Here is a 23,117-nt window from a genome sequence, read left to right on the forward strand (position 1 = left end):
TGCCGATGTTATAAATGATAGACCATATTAGGCTGATTAACAGTGGGAATTTAAGTTAACTTGAGAAAAAATGGTTGTTGTAGCCTACAAGTAAAGATTAACATAATTTACAGATTGTAGGATACACGTACATTATCATAATTTACAAAATACAGGGTAAGACGTATCATAATCTACACAATGTAAGATATAAATGACCATAATTTGCATATTATATAGGATATCTTAATTGGGAAAAATACGCAATTAGAAAAAGTGCTTTTCCTGCAGGATCGACATTGGAAAAAATCAATACTTTTCTGCAGAATCTTAATTGAAAGAAATACGCAGTTAAAAAAAAAAAGGTGCTTTTCGTGCCGAATCGAAATTGGAAAAAAAAAAGGGTGCCATTTTTGTGTGACATCCCAAATACTTGGTGCAACGATGAGCCACTGACATCCCACTCAATGTGAAAGGTATGAACAACTTCAAAACCTTCAAAAATTTCACAAACTTCTCCCGAAATTATTCCCAATATTACTTACTACCGATAACGAACTCTTGAAACAATTAAACAATGCTGAAGAGATCCTTTTTAAATAAGAAAACAAATTTTATATAAGAAACGGATAAAATGTATATTATACCTTATTTTCTAAACTACCCCAAAAAACATTCTATTATATATAAACATGAATATGATAGAATGTAGAAACTAAATATGCAAAAAGCAATCACGCATGCAATACAGTAAAATATACATACTAATATCCGGTTTCAGTTCTTTTAGATTTGACGAGTTCTCATAATGCTGTTTTTTCGCAGCTTCTCTTAATAAAGGGTTCCTTAATTAGTACAATACCATTCTTCAATATACGAGACTGCTTGACTGAGTTATGATAACGATCTTTCACGCCGACTGCTACCTGTAAAAGAGCGAAGTCATAAATTCCGAATGTCCCGCCTCTATCAAATGGTATACGAATAAACGAGTTGTTGTTAAATAAAGAGAGAAATTGTATAGTAAAGAGTAATTGAAATAGCAATGGTAAAAATCATGTTCAGTCCTGATTGATCCTACATCGTCAACCATCGTTACATTCAGGTGTGGCTGCTGCAGCGTCTGCTGAAATCCAACTTAGTTCAAAGTAGATATTTGGTGTCAATTTCAGAACATTATTATTTGAATGGAAATACGCTTTCGATTTACATAATCCATCAGTTTATAAAGTAATGAGATTATAAACCACAAATTTCAAGAGCTATAAATATAATTTCATAAAAGCAACTATGAGAGCCACTGACAGGTTATGTGAGACGGAAGGCTTGGGGAGGAATTAGCAGACAACCAGATGTATGAAGGAACAAATGTATCCAGTGCATCACATGTTTTTTTTATACGAGCCGCGTCTCACCGGAGTAGCCTAGATGTCCATTTCTCGAGTCATCCGAGTAACAACATAACCACCCTGATGGTCTTCATATCAGTGGTAGATATGATTGCACACTGATAAATTCAGTACTTAGATATGATGAGAGAGACTGAACTATGGTTGGGTTTATTTTCTGTCAATTTCGTTGGTATTATTGAATATTACAGACTTGACCTTTTATAATACCTTGATAATGACAACAGGAACTCTATTAAAATTGTATAGCAGAGAGAGAGAGAGAGAGAGAGAGAGAGAGAGAGAGAGAGAGAGAGAGAGAGAGAGATTAAAGTATTGGTGGGTTCATTTTATGTCAATTTCGTTGGCCTAATTAGACCTTTTATGATACATTGGGAATGACAACAAAGACTATATAAAAGTTGTATAAGAGAAAGAAAGAGAGCCTGAACTATGGTTATGTTTATTGTCTGTCAATTCCGTTGGTAATATATTAAACAATACTGGATTGACCGTTTATGATCCCTAGAGAATGACAACAGAAACTATTAAAATTTTATAACAGAGAGAGAGAGAGAGAGAGAGAGAGAGAGAGAGAGAGAGAGAGAGAGAGAGAGAGAGAGAGAGAGAGAGAGAGAACTATGGTTGGGTTTATTTTCTGTAAATTTTTTTTATTTGGTATTGTTAAACAATACTATATAGACCTTTTATAATACCTTGGGAATGACAACAGGGACCCGATTAGATTAATGTTGTATAACCATGTGATTATGCAATAAGATAAGTCCGATATCTCCGTGTCTTCGTCCATACTTGTGTGAAACAAGTCAATAAAGTCAAACCAACTGTTTCGAAGACCTCGTTCAATAGTTAAAATTTCCCTCCACACGTGACCTAACAAAACATCAAGGAAAAAAATCATCAATCGTATTTTCGTTTTCGTTAAATTGAATTTCGTGATGGTCATTCGCAGAATAGTAAGGTACGATTTCATGACGAGTGGTAGTTCGCAAATTCATCGGTTGTCAAAGACCCACTTGAAAACGGAATTACCCCCTAGGGAATGTAATTAGGAGCTTCCTAAGATATAATACTGAAGGTTTGTACAGACAAAATAATGAGCAATTTGACCTTACACCTACACACGGTCATAATATGCGGGTAGATGCAAAGCGATAAAGAGATGGACTGAATTGCTTTCATTAATCGTCAGGTTCAGATTTATTCTTGACATTTAACTTAAATTACTATTAAATTTCTTCCCTCATTTGGGCTGGTCCTTGGTCATAATCATTGGTAAAAATTAAAATACCCAAGACCCAAGTGTTTTTAATGCTTTTTATAATTACATAATTATGAGATTTTATAATTACATATAATTATGAGATTTCATTAAAATCAACTGGATTTATCGATGAATTTATAGAAAATATCTGAAAACTACGTATTACACATTTTGATATTCAGTGTTTAACCGCAATCATAACTTCGTATTAACTAACCTTTGTTTAAGGACTAAAGCGATACAGATTGATTGAAGCTATAAGTTTATTTTTTTTTCCAATTTCCATTCCCACAACATTCCTTACATTATTTTGTGGTCAAGGTATAGTTAAATCACTATGGAAATAAATATTTTTTATTTCTATTTATACAATGTTGAATTGTAGAACTGAAAGCAAGCAAAACAAGATAGCATTCGACACATTATTTTGTCCATCCACCATTATGTGCGTTAACATCTTGCGATCTGTTTTTTGACGAGATGTGGTTATACACAACTTGTGGGTTGCGAACGTGCTGGAAAAGACAAGATGCTGATGGTTACGCTCCTGACCCTCAGCCGATGTTCCCCCAGACATTCTCGATCGGGTTCAGGTCGCTCGCATGCTTTGCTCCGCTAAGGAAGGAAGGAAAACGATGTCACGCTGTTTAGCAAACTGTTCTCGGACAATCCTTGCTGTGGGGATGGAGGAACAGTTGTCCTAAAAGAAATCATATAATTTATTAACCAAAGTGTTAGACAAAATAATGAGGTTTAGTCCAGCATAAGGAGTCACAATAATAATAATAATAATAATAATGGAAAAGTAAATCCACAATAATATGTCTGTTTGATCTTGTTATTTAAAATACAAAGCAGAAAGCTTTCGATGACCTGCACGGTCCTCCTTGTCAGATTGACAAGGAGGACCGTGCAGGTCATCGAAGGCTTTCTGCTTTGTATTTTAAATACCATGATCAAACAGACTTACTATTGTGGATTTACTTTTCCATTATTATTATTAACTCATGTGATTATGAGTTTTCTTTGGAATAATAATAATAATAATAATAATAATAATAATAATAATAATAATAATAATAATAATAAAATAATAATAATAATAATAATAATAATAATAATATAATAATAATAATAATAATAATAATAATAATAATAATAATAATAATAATAATAATAATAATAATAATAATAATAATAATAATAATAATAATAATAATAATAATAATAATAAATAAATAAAGGGCTTAAGTAGTAAAGGAAGGAGGAGGAGGAGGAGGAGGAGGAGACGACGACTTGGGAGATGTGTGTTTATAAGAATATTCGGTCTACTTTCGATGAAGAGGCTTTATCTGGCTTTATCTGGCCGCTTTAGATTCATCAGGGAATGCAGATAAATGAAGTTGATGTGTAGGATCCTTTTGCAGTTGTAAAACCAACCAATCCAAGACGAAAGTCGTATTAAGAATGTAAAACTACTTTATGACCAAATCTGCGATGAGTTTATACCATATCAGTTGTCAAGAAAGGACGTTCGTATTTGAAGTACTAAAAAATAAAAGAAAAAATGCACATACCTTCAGGAAAATGATCTACTCAGGATAGGGAAGAGCATGAATAAGCGAAGGCAACCACCACCTCCTCCAAAATTCCTAGATAGCAGTGTTCAGCGTTGAACCTTCCACTGATCTCAATTCTCAACCAATTCACCAACGCCATGCGGGTGTATCCAACCCTAAACGTGACAGGTGATTAAGGTTGCTTCTGGCCACTTGATAAATATTTACCTTGCCTCCCTGTAAAACGACCGCATTGGGCAAGGACTAATTAGACAGACGTTCCAGACGACTGTCAGCGGGACTTTTATCAGGAAACGAACGGTTCCAGTGTTCATAAACAAGTCGCTAATTTTTGACTCCTGTTATGTCTACTCTGCTGGAGTGCTCTATCAACAAGCCAGATTGATAGGGGGAACCGAACAGATTCCAGAAAGCTATCCTCCTTAAAGTTTTAAATTTAAATATATGCACGTTTACATAACTGTGGATTTGTTTCGCCAATAATAATAAAATATTATTATTTTGTTGAAAATAATGAGAGTTTTCAACAAAACATGTATCAAAGAGGGTCTGCTCCCAACAACAACAACAGGGCAAAAAAGCGGCAAAAAAAAACCGCAAATAGACCAGACGTGACGTTGACTGACAAAATCAAGAAGAAAGTATCACTCATTGATGTCGCAATACCATGGGACACCAGAGTTAAAGAGAAAGAGAGGGAAAAAATGGATAAGTATCAAGACCTGAAAATAGAAATAAGAAGGATATGGGATATGTACCCATAATCATAGGAACACTAGGAGGCACGATCCCAAGATCCCTGAAAAGGAATCTGGAAAAACTAGAGGCTGAAGTAGCTCTAGGACTCATGCAGAAGAGTGTGATCCTAGAAACGCCGCACATTGTAAGAAAAGTGATGGACTCTTTAAAGGAGGCAGGATGCAACCCGGAACCCCACACTATAAATACCACCCAGTCGAATTGGAGGACTGTGATAGAAAAAAATAAGAAATAATAATAATGGATATTTTATAGGCCCTGACCAATTCACTAATCCCAAAGACTGTTGAGCAAGAGTTATTTTTCCCAAACAAACTTTTTTTTTTTTTTTTTTTTTTTTTTTTTCATTAACGTAGGCCTACTATTACTTGGATCATACCACAGACGAAAATAGATAGGGGAGGTAGGGAGGCAGGTAGGTAGGTAGGGAAGGTAGTAATAACCTGTAGGCAGATGACTTATAATAATCAATTTCCTCAGAAAAGAAACCCCGAGTTTCTGTAACTCATCAAGATTAAGGAAGGAGGGTAGCTTCTTCTTGAGGGAGTGCATCCCTGTCTTCCCCCCCCCCCCCCCCGCCTCCACCTCTGCTCAGGAAAACTCCATCCTCCCCACCCCACCTCCTTCATCATCTCATCTTCTAACTCCCTCTCACTCTCTCTCTCTCCTGATTCACCCTCCCCTACAATACTTTTTTTTTTTGCTCTCTCTCTTTTCTTCTCCTTCCATTATCCTGGCGTTTTGAAATATGGACACACCCTTTCGTCAACGCTGTGTCATCAACCATCTCTCTCTCCTTTCCCCTCCCACTTACTCTAATTCCACCCTCCCCTTTTTCAATGTACCCCCCTCTGTACCCTTCCATCACAGCGATAACGGATGGTACTACGTCTTATATGAACTGTAGTACTACCTCTTGAGTCTGAGCCTAGTACTACGACTAGCCGTGTTTGAAATCGCAAAGGAAAACGACTTTGAGAGACTTCCTACCGGGGGGAAAAGTTTCGGTCTAGGGCGAATAAATGAGCATCTGGAAGCGCCTGGCATCAGTACCCCCCAAGAGAGAGAGAGAGAGAGAGAGAGAGAGAGAGAGAGAGAGAGAGAGAGAAAGGGTCTACCTGGAAAGCTTCGAGTCGAGTTGAGTCGGATAGGCCTATTATGGCTCTGTCTCCCCCTTTTCTTCCAGAGTCACCCTCTTCTTCTTCTTCTTTCCCTGCGCTGCCTACCCGTTCTGTGTCAACAATACAAGCCGAATGAATTCTATCCTTTTGTCTCTCTCACTCTCTCTCTCACTGCCTTCTTTGCGTTTGAATTAACGAGTCATCGAACTTCACAAAGCATCGAAGGACTGACTGACTTGTGGGATGTTCACAGTACTGTACTATATATAGGTCTAGGGCTCGAGGCTTTCATTAGTGTCGTGTCTCCGTTGTTTCTCATCATGATTACTCCTCTACTCTTGTGAAAAAAACTACTTATTATTATTATTTACCTTGAATTCCCTTTCACTATTTCAGAATACAATATAAGCGAGTCACAACTTTACTTACTTTCCTAGTGAATGATTTTTTAGGCTACGTATGTTTCATGTTAATGTTGGTCACATTTTGATAATGATACTTACAATCATAATATAAATTTTCTGAGTAAAAGAACTCTTACTACCAACGATGAACTATGATAATAATATAAGGAGAATAAATAGATAAATATAAATATTTATCTAAATTGTTCCGGAGCAGTAGATATCACTTAATATTAGTTAAAAATCTTTGATAACGACCAGAGTTTAAGACAAATCTAACTGACCTTTAATGGAAAAGTGCGTTTGGAGAGAGAGAGAGAGAGAGAGAGAGAGAGAGAGAGAGAGAGAGAGAGAGAGAATTTTGGTACACACATTTGGCTAGTCACTAATATTAAGTACGATTTCAAGTTACTAACAACACGGACAATTGGATTGGAGAGAGAGAGAGAGAGAGAGAGAGAGAGAGAGAGAGAGAGAGAGAGAGAGAGAGAGAGAGAGAGAGAGGTTGGAAAGCTATTGACTAGATAAAAGCTGAAGAGCTGAAAGCTTAGGATTTTTTTTTTTTTTTTTTTTTTTTTTTTTTTAAGAAAAGTTAACAAACCAAAACAATTCACTATAATATTACTGACTGAACCCGATAGTTGAGACTAGATACCAAGGAAGACACATCCCCCCACATAAATTAAAACACTCAGGAAACACAGTGACATGATTTTACAGTCAATTATGAGAAAAGGCAAGGAAACATGTCTGAGAAATAACTAGTTAATAACTATAATTATATAATAAAGTAACTTTAATTGAGAAAGATTATTAAACACACGAGTGATCCTCAGACAAGAATGACGGTTTGTGTCACTGAAGTGAATGAAAACGTTAATTTGAACAAATATAAAACTGTATTTATAAAAAAAAAACTATTTGAATTCACAGAGGAAAATAATGGCAAATAAATATATTTTAAATATAAAACAAGAAACGAGATAATATTCGACAAGTATATTCAATGACAGTTGAATAAATGGACCAATAGTGGCTACAGATCTGTGGATTATAATTTTTGTTTTCATGCGACCTTAACCTTTGACCAGCATTGTCAGCTTCTAGGCCACTTGATTGTCAAGGATTTATGTTTCCACAGGACGATGACCTCAGAAGAGAAGGATAATCAACTATAATGATGATACTAATAAATAATCACGATGAAAAAAATGTATAACACTTTTGAGGACAACGTTTATTTGATTGACTATTGATACCAGATTTTTGTTTGTAAGTAGCCTTTAGAGGCCAGAAAAAGAATATATATATATATATATATTTATATATATACATATGTGTATGTATAAAATTTCCGTACAAATAATCTAGACCCACTTGTCCGTCAACTCGGAGTTTGGGCTGTTTTTAAAGTTAACGCTAGCGGTCAGGCGTTTACGGTCGTGGGGGGGAGGGGATGGGGGTGGGGGGTGGGGGAAGGAGGGAGGTAAAGGACCCGTACGGAATCGTAAGGGCCGTACGCACTCATGCACGAACTTTTGCAAGGCCGGTGTCTGTGAGACTGTGCGGTATAACTATATAGTATTATGAATTTAAGGAAAAAAAAATTTTCTACGCTGTTTTATATCTGTATATTTGTGTATAAATAAATAAATGTGAATAAATAAATGACAAAAATAAAATAAATATACATCACAAAATAAATAAATGACAAAATAGAAAAAAGTTGTTGTGAGAGAGCCGGTTTTCAAAATATTTAGTGATAACTAATTCGAGTGGACAAGGTGTGATCTGTCTGTAATCAATTCTGTAATTACACATATTCTCTCTCTATCCCTCTTTTTCAAGCAGAGAGAGAGAGAGAGAGAGAGAGAGAGAGAGAGAGAGAGAGAGAGAGAGAGAGAGAGAGAGTTTTTTCCCCATTTACCTCTAACTTAGTTCCTGTCCATGAATAGAAATTTGCCACCCTGCACCTGGTGAGCGGTGACTCTCTCTCGGACAAAACGTACCCTAAATCAGCTTTAGGGTATTGTCTATTCCATACATCTCCCTCCCTATCCTCCCTCTCTCTCTCTGGCTCTCTCTCTCTCTCTCTCTCCGCCTCTTCTCTCCTTATCTCGTTTTCTGTTGAAGACGGATAAAACGTAAAGGGATAAGAGAGCATGAAACAAGCTCACGTAAATTTTTGAGAGAGAGAGAGAGAGAGAGAGAGAGAGAGAGAGATAGAGAGATAGAGAGAGTTTTTGAAAATGACTCACTATAAGTAAAAGTATATTTTTTTCTGTCTATATATATATATATATGATATATATATATATATATAATATATATATATATTTAGAGAGAGAGAGAGAGAGAGAGAGGAGAGAGAGAGAGAGAGCCAGGCTTCGTTTTTAGGGAGAGAGCCCCGCTTCCGTAAACCCCACCCCGCCTCCTCCCCTGACCCCCACCCCCCAAAAAAACCAGAGAGCCAAGAGACTGGAAATTGCATCTACTATACCACCCGAACGCAACCTCTCTTATATATAGGTATAGATAGTCAAGTCGTATCTGTGGTAGTCCACGACCACGACGAATAATATATAGAATGTCCAGGCCGGGCGGGGGTGGGGGGACTGAGACTACAATGTATCGTATCGACCGACCCTGCCAGAGACCTTGTGTGGTGGTTGGTCTCGGGTGCGCGTGCGCGAGCCAGCAGGTGGCGCATGCGCAGGTGTGCGAGCGTGCGTTTGTCATCGTCTTCGTCCGCTGATGCTGCTGCTATATGCTTATACCTTTGCCGTCGTCCTCAGAAGTTATTATCAGCGGTATTAATGACGAGAAGCGATTCTTCTTCTTGACCTCAGTCTATCTGAATAAAATGGAGTTTGAGAGAGAGAGAGAGAGAGATAGAGGAGAGAGAGAGAGAGAGAGAGAGAGAGAGAGATAGATGGGGGACGATTGGCTTGCAGTAGAAAATATGTTTGCTTTAGTCTAGTATATAATGGCTTGGTGTTTGATAACCCCATTCATAAAGGGAATTTATGAGAGAGAGAGAGAGAGAGAGAGAGAGAGGAGAGAGTTGAGAGAGAGAGAGAGAGAAAATTTGCTTGCAAATAGTTTAAAAAAACCTTTATACAGATTTCGCTCTAAATTGTTTGAGTGATGACTTGAGAGGCAGAGAGAGAGAGAGAGAGAGAGAGAGAGAGAGAGGTGGAGATGGTTGCGCAAGGTTGAAAGTGTTGGAGTTGATGGCAGTGGTGGAGGATGGCGAGGACGGGTAAGGCAATAGGGTGTGTATATGAGAGAGAGAGAGAGAGAGAGAGAGAGAGAGGGGGGGGGGGGGAGAGAGGGGGGGGGGGGGGGGGGGGGGGGGGGGGAGTGGTGTGTGAGTGAGTGTATATGTGTGCGTGTGTATGTGTGTGAAGACGATCTCTCTCTCTCTCTCTCTCTCTCTCTTTCTCTCGTTCGCTCTCTCTCTCTCTCACTCTCTCTCAGTGCCGAGTGAGAGAGTGGACAGCAACCCGCGTGAGCTGGATAGGGGCGCCGTTCACGCCCCCCGGAGGACACTGTGAGTCTGTGACACTCTCCCTCTTGTCCTGAAGGGCGATGGTGCCTTGAGCGTTTGTGCGAGTTTGTTTGTCGCGTCTGGCGTGAATACGTGGATCTTCACCCTCTTTATTTTTCTCTCCCACACATCTATTCTCCTACCTATTCCCCTCTCCTTCACTCACTCACTCTCTCCCACAACACAGGCGTGGATAACTGAAGTCGTTCTCCAACAAGGTTGTTCCTCCAACGATGTTCCTCTCCCTCTAAAACCAGAAGGATAGTACGACGACGGTCTATCTCTATCTCCTGAGTTATTCTCCTTCTGTGTTTCTGTTTACCTGGACGTTGGTCTTGCTGCTCTCTCTGTCTCTTCTCTCTCTCTTTCACTCTCCCTGGCCCGGCTGTTTCCCCCTTATTCTTCTTCCTCGCTCTTCTTACTACTTATATACTCCTCTAGTACTAGTCCTACTCCTTACTCCGTCAGCGGTGGATTGGGTGTTCATCACCTCCTCTCTTTCTTCTCTCTCTCCTAGACGCCCCCTTTCGTGCGAAAGAGGAGAAGAGAGGAAGAGGGGAAAAATCAAGAAGGAGCAGAGGAAAGCGCAGAGGAATACACCGGCAACAGCGCTACGACGCCTCCTCCTCCGGTTTCCTCCTTTCTCCTTCAGCAGTCGTGTTAGTACTAGTGCAGCTGCAGGCAGGCAGGCAGGCACAGCTAGCTAGCTAGCTCTACCTCTAGAGAGTGAGAGAGAGAGAGAGAGAGAGCGAGAGAGAGAGAGAGAGGGAGGGAAAGAGAGAGAGAGAGAGAGAGAGAGACGGCGGGCGGCAGCGGCAGTAGCACTCCATCAGGAAAGGGGGCGAGGCGGGCCAGTCAGTCGCTGCTGAGGGCCCAATCCGATATATACCGCCCGCGCCGTCGTTGCTAGTCGTTGGTCGTGTCGTCAGTCGTTGGTCGCTGCTGCTGCTGCTTCCTTCCTCCTCCTTCTCCTCCTCCTCCTCCTCCTCCGTCTCCGCCTCCTCCTCCTGCTGTTGTTGTTCGCTGTGTCGCTTCACTCACTATAGTACCACCACCAGCAGGAGCTAGACAGACAACAGACAGACGTCTCCTCCGCCGCCGCCGTCGTCGTCGCCTTCGTTAAGAGCCGTTGTAGGTCGTACCTCTGTGAGAGAGAGAGTGAGAGAGAGAGAGAGAGGCTGCTAGGAGGGTGGTACCATAAGAGCTCTCTGATGTTGGCGTGACAGGCTTCCGGACACATCGATTCGCCTCCCCCACCCCACCCTCCCTTCCCCCCCTCACCCCTTCTTCCTCCTACTTCCTACCTCCTACCTCCTCCTCCTCTCCCAAATACGAACCAACCCCATTAGTACCAGTCCCAGCCCCGCAAACTCACGCACATTCAGCGACGCACAAACACATACATACACACACAAACACACACATAGACACAAACACACACATGAATGCGCAAGAATACGCTCGGCCACCAGCCGCACGGCGCCTTATGCCGAACCCGTGCACATCTTTCTCAGCACTGCCAACAGCCGCCGCAGTAGCTATTGCGAGTGGAAGGAGAGAAAGAGTGTGAGTGAACCTGAGAGAGAGAGAGAGAGAGAGAGAGAGAGAGAGAGAGAGAGAGAGAGAGAGGAATATAGCCAAGGGGGTTGAGAGAGAGAGAGAGAGAGCGCGGAGCGAATCCTCAAACACTGCCCACCACCTGTCAGATCAGCTAAGCAGCTAGTACTATACTACCACTACAACCACTATTACTACTACTACTACCACTACAACCACCACAAATATGCAGCCTCCCGGCTCTTCCTCCGAAGGGGAGCGCAGTCCTCCTCCTCCTCCTCCTCCTCCTCCTTCTTCTTCTCACCTGTGCTTAGCCAATCCTGCAAATACCTGCTTCTTTCTGTCTTCTACTGCCGCCGCCGCCGCCGCTTCCCCTAGTACCAGGTGGCTAATCCTCGAGATCCTACGCCGACGCTCCCTCCTCCCGACACCCTGGGAGGAAAGGAGGGCCTGAGCTGCTGGGTGCCAGACACGGCAGCAGGCAAGCAGGCAAGCAAGCAAGCAGACACGGCAGCAGGAAAGCAGAGCGGGAATCCAAAGTATTCATCGGAGAGGTTGATAAAAAAAAATAAAAAACGAGCTGAAGAATTAATTAAAAAAAGGTTTATTCTCAAAATTCTAAATTCCCGGATTTAAAAAAAAATTAAAGGAAAAAAAAAATATATATATATAGCAGAAATTCTTCGTGTATATTCGTGTTTGTGCGTGCGTTAGTGCGTGTGTTCTCTTCGATATTATAATAATAGGAATAAAAGAAGAAGGATAGTAAAAATAAGGATCACAATCACTCAAGACTCTACCTCAGTGCAATAATATTTAAAAAAATAAATAAATATATATAAACGAACCAAATTTAACAGAAAAGAAATATACTCTTTTTTTTCCCCCCTCCTCTTCTCCCCCCCACCCCCGCGAAGTGATATGAAAGTGTTCAAAGAAAGAGAAAAGAGAAGAGAGGGATAAGAAATAGAGATAGAGAGAAAGAGATCAGATAAAATAAGATAAAAAAAATAAGCCTTATCTCACACTTATAGTAAAAATAATTACTCGGTAAGTTTAATAATAATAATAATAATAATAAAAACCACTACCGTTTAGTTGCTAATATTGTGAAATCGTGCTTTTGTGTCTGATTGTCTCACTCGTAGAGAGAAAATAAAAGAAAGATAGACAAAATACGACAGAGTTCACCGTGTGCTCGCGCGCGCGTATATGTGTGTGTTGGAGTGCGGGCCACTTTTCTTCCTCATCAGCCTTCTTCAAGGGAATGTACGGCCCACCAACGTCTGCATACCAGTAGCCCGTCTAGCCCCCAGCCAGCATCTTCGCTCCCATCAAGCATTCCCCCTCCCCTTCCCCCCCAATCCCTACATACCCCCCCCAACAAAACTCCCCGGTCACCGGGAGACAATTTATGATTGAGCGAGGTAAGTGGAGCAGGCTTTGCATTCTGGTCGGTTTAATTGTGCATTTCAGTGACTCAAATTGTCCATTTTAGTGGGTTTAATTTTGCATTTTTGGGTTTAATTGTGTATTTTTGGTGGGTTTAACTGTGCATTTTGGTGATTTTAATTTTTGCATTTAAGTGATTCAAATTGTTTATTTTAGTGGGTTTAACTTTGCATTTTGGTGGGTTTAATTGCTCATTTTGGGTGGGTTTAATTGTTTGTTTAAGTGACTCAAATTGTCCATTTTAGTGGGTTTAATAGTGCCTTTTTGTAGGTTTTTAATTGAGCATTTTAGTGATTATTATGCATTTTAGTGGGTCTAATTGTGCATCTTAGCGGGTTTAATTATGCATTTTAGTGATTAAATTTGTGCATTTTATTGGGTCAGCTATGCATTTTAGTAGGTTTAATTGTGCATTTGATCGATTCAAGTTGTGCATTTAAGTGGGTTTGATTGTGCACTCAAGTGATTCAAACCGCTTACTTTAGTGGATATAGCTGTGTGTTATAAGGGTAAAACTTCACTTCCGTGATTCAATTTGTGCATTTAGCAGGTCTAATCGTGCATTTTAGTGATTCAAGCTGCTATTTTAGTGGGTACTGCTGTGCATTCCCGTCGGTCAAATTGTGCATTTTATTTGGTTTAATTCTGCATCTTAATTTCATCGGGTATAACTGAATTATTTGTTTTTAAAGACTAATTGTGCATTTCAGTGGCTTAACTATCCATTATAGTAAGTTTCATTATATAAATTTTAAGTGAAAAATTTTAGTGGTTCTCATTTTTTAAAAGACATTCTAACAGTTTCCACTGTATAATTTAGTGAAATTAAGAAAGCATTTCACAGGCTAATCATAACACACTTCACCAAAAAAAAAAAAAAAAAAAAAAAAAATCGTACAATTCTATGGATTTAAAACTCTGGCAATTTTTGAAAAGGGGCATGAAGGCACTAAAAGTGGCATTGGTATTGTTACTTCTAGAGCAGCGGTTCTTACCCTGGGCGGTGGTGTGGGGGGTTCCTTTGCTTTTGGCGTTTCATGTCCAACAGTTCTGCTGTGGAATTTGCAATGTTCTGCCATTTCTAGAGGCTATGTGGAGTTTTTCAACGTTTTTGTTCGTGGGATTTTCAATAAAGAAGTCTCTTGGTAAGGGGGGGGGGGGGGTGGGGGGTGGGTTCACTGGGGATGAAATAGGTTAAGAACCACATATTCTAGTGCAGGGGTTCTTAACCTTTTGATGGCTCCAGACCCCCCTCCCCACCCCCAAATTGCCAAATATGGTTCTATATCCCCTTTGCTTAAGTCCATTTGATTGCCAAATATGGTTCCATAAACCGCCCCCCCCCATGCTTAAGTCGACTTAAATCCTATTTGCTCACAATAAAACTTAAAACACTTGGTTTATTACATACTTTAGATATGAATAGCTACGAAAAGAACATGCAAGAACATCGAAAGCATTTACAGTTTTATATACTAGCTATTTATTTACAAAATGCACCCATGTACGCATTGAAACATTAAAATCAAATATATACAAATATCCAGAGGTCAAGCCCCATACCCCCAGCATGTATGTCTCATAACCCCAAGGGGTATGGATACCCTATTTTGAGAAACCCTGTTCTAGTGGAATCTGCCGTTCCTTGGGAGTTTTATTTTTAAATATATTCACGCAATTATAGAATTGTGGACTTGATTCTCCATTATAACTGTCATATTATATATGAGTATCTTACGTCTCATTCTCCGTCACTTTTTAATTAGTTGCCAAAATGATTTTCTTTCCTTTTTACGATTTTTTAAAATTTCAGTTTCGAATTCCAAAATCTAAGGTTTGTATAAATAGTCTGTGATGTTTTTGCTGAGCGATGTTAGTACTGAAAAATCTCCTTATATATGTAATTATATTCAAGCGATCTATACTTGTAAACGCTGTTTATATTACATTTTAATAAATATTTTTTCTTGTAAAAGCTGTAAAAATGTTGTTACTGAAAAAGAACAATGATAAACTTGATTCTTAAAATCACGAATTGTTTCGAATTACATAACAAAAAAGATAAGAAAAAATAAGATTTTGCTTAACATAACTGATTAATTTTCTTGAAAAAAAATTAAAAAGCCCATTATGAACGTAGCTGATGTTTACATATTAGCAAATATATTTATTTATCTAGATAAACATTTTTTTTAAACAAAAACTAAAAAGACCATTATGAACGCAGCTGATGCTTATAGATATAAACACATATATTTATCTATTTAATTAAAGAAAGCTACAAAACAATTTAATCTCAATACAAGAAGCCTTAGAACTTACAGATACGGGCAGACATAATGAAATTTGACAAGATTAGACCATAGACTTTGTTTGAGTAACCCAGAGAGACATCAGGAATGGTTGAATGTGTTTAAATCAAATCTGCACAATCTACCAGTCGAGACGAACACAGACTGCGTCCTTATGAATCCATTTCAAAATTGTTAAATATGTCATTGTTAAATAATTAACTTAATATTTTATTAGATTTTATTAGAGAAAAAGGAAGGCATAACATTTCCGACAAATCACTTGGCAAGTTTAGAAGAGAGAGAGAGAGAGAGAGAGAGAGAGAGAGAGAGAGAGAGAGAATGTTCATTGAGGCAGATAGAGGAAGAAAGATATATAGTTATTATGGGATGAGAGAGAGAGAGAGAGAGAGAGAGAGAGTGTTATATGATTTAAGGTGAACGAGAGGGAGGAGATAAAGAAGCACATAATGAAGATTAGTAAAGAAGAGAGAGAGAGAGAGATCAAGCTCGTGTGTGTGTGTGTTTGCCGTGATGCAGGTCACGTGACATGCACGGACACGCTTGCTTCCTAATGTCACGCAAGACATTCCCAATGTCAGCGGTTTTTTTTTTTTTCTCTCTCTCTCTCTCTGATAGGTTGGGGACACGTATCAATCACGTATATATTAATAATACCTGTGGATTAATTTCCGGAAAAAAATGACTTGTCATCTTTTCCGTGCTCTATTAATTAATATTTTGTTAAAAGAGTTTTCAGTTTTCTATTTTTTAAAATGTTATGTAAGCATAATCCTGGCCATTATAGTAAGAGTTGGTCTAAATTGGACTGTTATTCTATAATTTTTTCACAATCATCCTATAATAATCCTTGATTCTAATTACCTGCTTAATGAAACTTGTAAAAATTCAAGGTTAAATACGTGGATTTTCCATTCAGTATGAGAGCTAACTTTAATTTCTCGACCTGTTATCACTGCCTCAACATTATTCACGTTTTATTTGTACGTTCAAAACTCCCTAAGACATTCAAGTCCGTATACCTTAGTTAAAGCAAATGGCGGTTTCTGGCATCTGACGCTAATCACATCAGTTTCTAAGTATCAATTTGACTATAATTTTACCAAGCGTATTCATTGCCACCTGTTGGTAGTGGAAAGACGTACTAACACTCAAGACATTCCTCAAGACGAATTACAAAGCAAAACTAAAAATCTGACGTTTGTAACTAGAGCAAAGGTGACTAAGAGACATTTCAGATGCAAAAAACGGAGTCAATTATTCAACCGATGCCGACCTTTGGCAACTACGTTCGGGGCAGGTTTGCAACACACATGTGCTGTTCAATAGTCATGCATATTATACGGTATAATATAAAAGTTACGACTGCGTAACGATGCTATGTTCTGTCGTCGCCTAATTACGAATGCTTCATTCATGTTTTTATATTCAAGGATGTGTGTGTGTAGTTTTTACTACTTTACTATTAAAGAAATGATTACATTTTTGTACTTTGTTTCCGAGTAAGATTGGAATGACAAGGCTCTGTTTATTGTCGTATTTAAACATGAGTGTGCATCACTCTATATCTATTCATCTGGCTGTCTGTCTGTCTGTCTATCTGCTTTATAGAACTCAAAAGGTCTAGTTCATGACATTTCGTTTAGCGTTAGGGAGTGTAAACTATGCAATTTTGCATATTGAATAATCTACACAGACTTGAAGGAGATATAATCTTAATTCATAGTCATATTATAGGTTCCGTTTGATTTACGAAATTACTCTCAATATTATTACCACTTATATATCTGAATTTTGCCCATGATAAACGTTGATGATTCCAACGACATACGTCGGAGTTGGCAATATTATTTGACCATGTTTATACAACAAAAGTCCCAAAGCCCAACCTAGGTTAATGAAACAATTCTCGCACCAACCACGTAGCTTGAAATAAATATGAGTGAAGCTGGTCTCACATATACCACTGAATAAATAGCTTTCAACTTTTCTTTAAATATCTTTCACGTACTTACTTAAAAGGATCTACATTGTAAGGTATTTGACTGACTAATGAAAGGTTTAACATTTAAAAAAAAAGAAATAAAATAAACGATTTAAAACTCAAAGTTGATAGCATTTTTTTTAAGAATGAAAATCTTAAAGAAAATAATGTCATGAACAATGATTCATTCACTCTTATAAAAAAGCTTTCTGCGAATAATAAGTATTATTAACGACAAAAGCATTATTATTATTATTATTATTATTATTATTATTATTATTATTATTATTATTCAAACGAAAAAAACATATGACCATAATTCTTTAAATTACAAAAGGCCTTAGGAAAGGGCGTTTTGACGGACACACACACAAACACACAAACACACACACACACCTGTCCAGACATACCACGTATGAGGTGGCTTTGTGTATATATATTATATATATATATATATATATATATATATATATATATATATATATATATATATATGCGAAAAGGTCATGAGGCATTTCGGGAACTACCCAAAAGGCTTAGACACCTCTTTCTTAAGAGACTTGAGAGATGTATATATTATTCCTCTTCTCTCCTCTCTCCTCTCTCCTCTCTCTTCTCTCTCTCTCTCGCCCTCTCTGTCTCTCTCTCTCTCTCTCTTTGAATTTACAACGACTGGAAGCAGTGACAATAATTATTTATTTTTCTCAGGAAATAATAAATAACTTTTTTGACCTTGAAACAGATTAAACGTAATGAGAATTATTTCAACATATTTTCCAAAAATGATTGTGAGAAAGAATTATTCAAAAAATTGATTTACTATAATAATAATAATAATAATAATAATAATAATAATAATAATAATAATAATAATAATAATAATAATAATAATAATAATAATGATAGACAAAATGGTAATGAAGAACAGTAGGAGAAGGAAAACCAACCTAAGCATGGCATGGATAGACTATAAGAAAGCCTTCGACATGATACACACATGGCTAATAGAATGCCTGAAAATATATGGGGCAGAGGAAAAACACCATCAGCTTCCTCAAAAATACAATGCGCAACTGGAATACAATACTTACAAGCTCTGGAATAAGACTAGCAGAGGTTAATTATCAGGAAGAGGGATCTTCCAGGGCGGAACTCACTGTCCCCACTACTCTTCGTAGTAGCCATGATTCCCTTCCCATGAACAAAGTACTACAGAAGATGGATGCCGGGTACCAACTCAAGAAAAGAGGCAACAGAATCAACCATCTGATGTTCATGGACGACATCAAGCTGTATGGTAAGAGCATCAAGGAAATAGATACCCTAATCCAGACTGTAAGGATTGTATCTGGGGACATCAGGATGGAGTTTGGAATAGAAAAATGCGCCTTAGTCAACATACAAAAAGGCAAAAGTAACGAGAACTGAAGGATAAGCTACCAGATGGGAGCAACATCAAACACATAGATGAGGACAGGATACAAATAACCTGGGAATAATGGAAGGAGGGGATATAAAACACCAAGAGATGAAGGACACGATCAGGAAAGAATATATGCAGAGACTCAAGGCGATACTCAAGTCAAAACTCAACGCCGGAAATATGATAAAAGCCATAAACACATGGGCAGTGCCAGTAATCAGATACAGTGCAGGAATAGTGGAATGGACGAAGGCAGAACTCCGCAGCATAGATCAGAAAACCAGGAAACATATGACAATACACAAAGCACTACACCCAAGAGCAAATACGGACAGACTATACATAACACGAAAGGAAGGAGGGAGAGGACTACTAAGTATAGAGGACTGCGTAAACATCGAGAACAGAGCACTGGGGCAATATCTGAAAACCAGTGAAGACGAGTGGCTAAAGAGTGCATGGGAAGAAGGACTGATAAAAGTAGACGAAGACCCAGAAATATACAGAGACAGGAGAAAGACAGACAGAACAGAGGACTGGCACAACAAACCAATGCACGGCCAATACATGAGACAGACTAAAGAACTAGCCAGCGATGACAATTGGCAATGGCTACAGAGGGGAGAGCTAAAGAAGGAAACTGAAGGAATGATAACAGCGGCACAAGATCAGGTCCTAAGAACCAGGTATGTTCAAAGAAAATAGAGGGAAATAACATCTCTCCCTTATGTAGGAAGTGCAATACGAAAAAATGAAAACCATAAACCACATAGCAAGTGAATGCCCGGCACTTGCACAGAACCAGTACAAAAAGAGGCATGATTCAGTAGCAAAAGCCCTCCACTGGAGCCTGTGCAAGAAACATCAGCTACCTTGCAGTAATAAGTGGTAGAGCCACCAACCTGAAGGAGTGATAGAAAAACGATCAGGCAAAGATCCTCTGGGACTATGGTATCAGAACGGACAGGGGTGATACGTGCAAACAGACCAGACGTGACGTTGATTGACAAAGTCAAGAAGAAAGTATCACTCATTGATGTCGCAATACCATGGGACACCAGAGTTGAAGAGAAAGAGAGGGAAAAAATGGATAAGTATCAAGATCTGAAAATAGAAATAAGAAGGATATGGGATATGCCAGTGGAAATCGTACCCATAATCATAGGAGCACTAGGCACGATCCCAAGATCCCTGAAAAGGAATCTAGAAAAACTAGAGGCTGAAGTAGCTCCAGGACTCATGCAGAAGAGTGTCATCCTAGAAACGGCACACAGTAGAAAAGTGATGGACTCCTAAGGAGGCAGGATGCAACCCGGAACCCCACACTATAAATACCACCCAGTCGAATTGGAGGACTGTGATAGAGCAAAAAAAAAAAAAAAAAATAATAATAATAATAATAATCCTTCATTTCTTTCCATCACTGCTGAGTTTTGCTATTTAATCCATAGCTGGACCCTACCCCATCAGGAATAGGTACTCATTTACAGCTGAGTTGGCTGAGGAAATTATGGTAAAGATCCTTTCCCAAGGAATCAACGCAGAGGAGAGCGGTCACCCCTCCAACGACTGACCAGCCCATTAACGATCTAACCCATTCTGCCACTAGGCACAATTCCAAGATCCCTGAAAAGGAAACTGGAAAAACTAGAGGCTGAAGTAGCTCCAGGCCTCATGCAGAAGTGTGATCCTAGAAACGGTGCACATAGTGAGAAAAGTGATGGACTCCTAATGATGCAGGATGCAACCCGGAACCCCACACTATAAATATCACCCAGTCGAATTGGAACACTGTGATAGATAAAAAAAAAAAGAAAAAAAGTTTGCATACAAAGAGCAACCACGCTTTGGCAAAGACATGATAAAAGATAAAGAAACAATAATAATAATAATAATAATAATAATAATAATAATAATAATAATAATAATAATAATATAATAATAATAATAATAGTTCTTAATTGTTAAACATACACAGACACATAAATGTACAATAAATTATTCCCATCTTGCTCTTTATATAATATATATATATATAGTATATATATATATATATATATAGTATATATATATATATATATATATATATTTATTTGATATATATATATATATGATATATGTTAATATATATAACAATCATATATATATATATAATATAACATTGGTTTATATCATATATATAATAATAATATAATATATATATCATATATGTACTATATATATATATATATATATTCTATATATATCATATATATTATATATATATAAAGAGCAAGCTGGGAATAATTTATTGTGCATTTATGTGTCTGTTTGTATGTTTAACAATTAAGAACTATTACATCATTATTATTATTATTAGTATTTCTTTATTATTATTATTATTATTATTATTATTATTATTATTATTATTATTATTATTATTATTATTGTTATTTTTTTATCTTTTATCATGCCTTTGCCAAAGCGTGGTTGCTCTTTGTATGCAAACGTTTTTTATTTATTTTTTTTTATCTATCACAGTCTTCCAATTCGACTTGGTGATATTTATAGTGTGGGGTTCCGGGTTGCATCCTGCCTCCTTAGAGTCCATCACTTTTCTCACTATGTGTGCCGTTTCTATATATATATATATATATATATATATATATATATATATATATATATATACTATATATATAATATACATATATATATATCTATATACATCTATATATATATATATATATATATATATATATATATATATATATATATAATAAACATAGGTGCACAAGGATAGGATAATAATAATAATAATAATAATAATAATAATAATAATAATAATAATAATAATAATACAGAGCTAACTATACAATTCCACTTTACAAATCCGTATGAATGTTGTTTCAGAGGTGGGAACCAGCAACAACTGTCATTGTTATCGATTGTCTCTACGGAAGGATCGATGGAACGTAGAGAGAGAGAGAGAGAGAGAGAGAGAGGGGGGGTGGGGGGTGGGGGGGGGGGGGGAAGTTTCATGGAGTCAGGAGTCAGTCGACCTTCCAACATTGTTGGGGAAAATGGGGGAAAACAACGTCCACGAAGAATGGATGGAAAAACAATGTTCACTAAGAATGTAGGGGAAAAACATCGACCACAAAGAATAGTAGGGAAACAACGTCCACTAAGAATAGAGGAGGAAACAACTTCCACTAAGAATGGAGAGGAAAAATGTCCAATAAAAATGGAGGAGAAAACAACGACAACAAAGAATATGTGGGAAAAACAACGTCCACTAAGAATGGAGGTGGAAAACAACAGCCACTAAGAAAGGGAAAAACAACGTCCGCTAAGAATAGGGGAAAAAAACATTCACTAATAATGGAGGGGAAAACGACCATAAAGAATATGCGGGGAAAAACAACGTCCACTAAGAATGAAGGGAAAACCAACATCCACTAAGAAATGGAAAGACAACGTTCACTAAGAATAGGGGAAAACAACATCCACTACGAATTAAGGGAAAACAACGTCCACTAAGAATGAAGAGAAAACTACGCCCACTAAGAAAGGGAAAAACAACGTTCATTAAGAATAGGGGAAAACAACATCCGCTAAGAATTAAGGAAACAACGCCCACTAAGAATAAGAAAAAACAACATCCGCTAAGAACAGGTGGAAAAACAACGTCCAATAAGGGCAAAAACAGACGTTTGTTCCGGCCTTGAAGACGCGACAGAAGCCTTACGTGTGACAGCGCGCAAGCTCTCGAAGTGCGTGTGTACCCCTGACGCGGACATGAGTCACACGAGAACGTGCGTATAATGGTGGGTGTGTCCGCTACCTTTACGCCATAGGGGGGAGGGGGAGGGGGTGGGGGTGGGGGCTGACACGATATATACCTACAGAGCAGCAGTTCTGTAGCTTCGGTCTATACAGCGTGCTCTGCTACAGTTTGGTCTACTCTACAGAATAGGGTCCTTTATGTTTGTGTGTTTTATTGTGTTACGGATTCTGTATGTTGTTATTTATTATTTTTATTTACCTACAGTTGTTTAGGTTTATTTGAGAAGGAAGTCTGAATCTTTATCAACATGTATATTATTTGTATCTAGATCTTATATATCTTATATATATTCTATATATTATATTAATATATTTATAATATGTATATATATAGTATCTATATATATGTCTGTGTGTTAAACCACACAATTCACTACACAGTTCGACAAAACAGATTTTGTTTTTGGACAAAGGGCCCAACTCGGGCCTTAGGCCTTGAATAATCCTTAAAAATACTTATTTACAGACGATTCAATAAAATACATTATAAAATTTCAT

General features: G+C 37.8%; 1 protein-coding gene and 2 long non-coding RNA genes across 5 annotated transcripts in view; 1 reads left to right on the forward strand and 2 right to left on the reverse strand.

Moving 5' to 3' along the window:
- Positions 1 to 23,117, reverse strand: part of LOC135213171 (uncharacterized) — a 110,202-nt gene that overhangs the window by 37,540 nt on the left and 49,545 nt on the right. The window contains exon 2 of one of the 2 annotated variants that reach the window (XR_010314090.1): positions 745 to 905. The exons of the other annotated variant lie outside the window; for it this stretch is intronic. This is a non-coding gene — a long non-coding RNA (uncharacterized LOC135213171). The remainder of the gene's footprint in view (positions 1 to 744; positions 906 to 23,117) is intronic. 2 annotated transcript variants of the gene reach the window in all.
- Positions 2,991 to 4,394, reverse strand: LOC135213444 (uncharacterized). Its single transcript, XR_010314125.1, has 2 exons — positions 4,230 to 4,394; positions 2,991 to 3,352 (listed from the first exon to the last, which is right to left on the reverse strand). It is a non-coding gene; the product is annotated as an uncharacterized LOC135213444 (long non-coding RNA).
- The window catches only part of LOC135213169 (rho GTPase-activating protein 100F-like), a 341,178-nt gene continuing 328,907 nt past the window's right edge, over positions 10,847 to 23,117 (forward strand). For both annotated transcript variants that reach the window (XM_064247116.1, XM_064247117.1), the window contains exon 1: positions 10,847 to 13,050. The gene's annotated coding sequence lies outside the window, so the exon portion shown is untranslated. The remainder of the gene's footprint in view (positions 13,051 to 23,117) is intronic.

Source organism: Macrobrachium nipponense, chromosome 42 (assembly GCF_015104395.2).
Source record: "Macrobrachium nipponense isolate FS-2020 chromosome 42, ASM1510439v2, whole genome shotgun sequence".
Lineage (NCBI taxonomy): Eukaryota > Metazoa > Arthropoda > Malacostraca > Decapoda > Palaemonidae > Macrobrachium > Macrobrachium nipponense.